We start from the raw sequence: 2,196 nt of genomic DNA, 5'->3' as shown, positions 1-2,196 counted from the left end.
GTGTGGTTACCCAAGCCCTGGTTAGCTACCTGACACTGTCTCCTCGGAACTTGCCTGATAGGATATGGGGGTGCCTTTCCCAAGTAGAAAGTGGCGTGTCTGAAAGGTAATAGGGATAACAGAAGGGACCTGAACCATGGGATGAGGGGGCCAGGAGCGGGACCTGGATGCATCAAAGACCAAGTGGAATTGTAGAGATGGCAGATGCCTTCCATTTATGCTTTAAGCGTGGTGGTTCTTACTTGTTACTGATGTTTCAATTCCAAGAACCCAAATTTAAAATGCCTATTTGATGCTTCCAGAAGAAGACCACATGGTCTGACGATTTCCATAATAAAGGCATCATTCCTGAGCGACTCATCCATCCATTCATTAATGAGAACTTGGAAGTCAGTGCTCAGCCAGGCTCTGTGCTGGCCGCTAACCAGGGAACGACTGACCAACACAGGCGCATTCGTCACCTCTTTTCCAAAAAGGCTCTGAAATACCCAAGGACAAAAGAAGGGACAAGGAGAAACTCAAAGTTCGCAAAATTCGACAGCTACAGGATCACTTTACTGGCGCTCAAAGGACACACTGTCCCCTCAGAGTGGAAGAACGAGGGGCACAGCAGCTGCCTCCCACCTCTCGAGTCCCGGAACCTTCCTCCATTCTTGGAATCCGTCTTGCTTTGTCTGTTTTGCCCTTTCCTGAACCAAAAAGGCAAAGAAGCAGAACAAACGTGAAATTGCTCTTCGTGTGGGACTGAATCACTCTGAGTCAAAGGCGGCAAAATCCTTCCCGTCTGGCACCGCGCCTCACAAGTTCCGTTTAATTTAAAAGTGGGGCTACGGAACAGGGTAAAGCAGGACCCATTGTTATAAATAATGTGTGCACCCAGATTACTAAGAGAATGACCCCCGGGGCCCGGAACTGGGGGAGCCTTTCATTCTCTTCTTTATACATTCTTAGAACTTTCTTGGAAATTTCTAAATTTATAATGAACAAAACATTATTTCTCTAAAAAAATCTATTTAAAAAGGTGATTTCAAAAAATAACAATCGCTTCTCTTTCTTGTTGAAAGTCAGTATGTTTTGTAAACCCAACCTCCTGAGAATTTTCTAGAATCCTATTATCCAGATTATATCCAATAGTCAAACCCAGTCTTTGCCTTCCAACAGAAAGCACAAAATTGTCTTCCCAGAACCTCTCCAGGCACAGCCTAGCTGGAGCCCTGAGAGGAATTAACGCTTCCACAGATATTTCTGGGTTCCCTGCCAAGTCCAGGGAGCTGCTCTATGCTCTGGGTCGGGAGGAAGGGCAGATTCTACAGGACACGACGTTGGTCACTACACCTGTGACTGGCCTTTGGTATGAAGGCACCAATACATTCTCAGCAGAAGCCGCCGTGGGTGGAAATGCAACGTTGAGAGGCACTGCTAGCTGGGCAGATGTGGGAGGTGTGTGGTGGGATAGCCCACCGACAGCAGGAGCTGGCCACTCCCCTCCCTCAGTTTAGTGTTGAGAGCAATGAGGAAGAACTGGGGATTTCTTTAGCAGAAGCATGACCTTGAGGTCTGAAATGTCTATTGTTTGTTTTGCTTTTAAATGCTGGTTACTCAGTGGCTCCTTTTAAAGCGCTATTCACAGTTAGCAGATGTCAGTACTCCATTCTTTTTCATACCCAAGTAATATTCTGCTGCATTAGATATACCACATTATTTAAAGTATAGAATAGAGTTTATTCAGGGCATGGGGAGGGGAGTTAAGAGGGTAGGAGAGAGAGAGAGAGAGAGAGAGAGAGAGAGAGAGAGAGAAGTAGAGGAGTAGAGGGGGGGAAAGGGAACGGGGTGGGGGGAGCAGGGTGGGACAAGAGGATAGAGCCAGAGCAAGAAGGAAAGAGCAAGAGAACAGATAGACCACATTTGAAAAACCTGCTCATTCATTATCAAATACACTGTTTTTCTGCAGCCCATTAAGTCCAATCTGTAGTGGGTTTGGCCTAATATTTCTTGTATTCTAATGTTAATCTGGGTCCTCAAAATTGTTTGCACCTAAGACGATGAGGGACCCTTTCTCCAGTTGTTTCTTATTGGTAAATAAAGATTCTGGCAGCCAATGGCTGGCCAGGGTAGACAAAAGCAGGACTTGGGATGTCCCAGGCTTAGGACCATGAAGAAGGAGAAGGAGAAGGGGGAGGGAAAGGGGGAGGGGAG

The sequence above is a fragment of the Mus pahari genome, chromosome 12 (assembly GCF_900095145.1).
Source record: "Mus pahari chromosome 12, PAHARI_EIJ_v1.1, whole genome shotgun sequence".
In the NCBI taxonomy this organism is placed as follows: Eukaryota; Metazoa; Chordata; class Mammalia; order Rodentia; family Muridae; genus Mus; species Mus pahari.
This window is presented reverse-complemented; position numbering follows the sequence as displayed.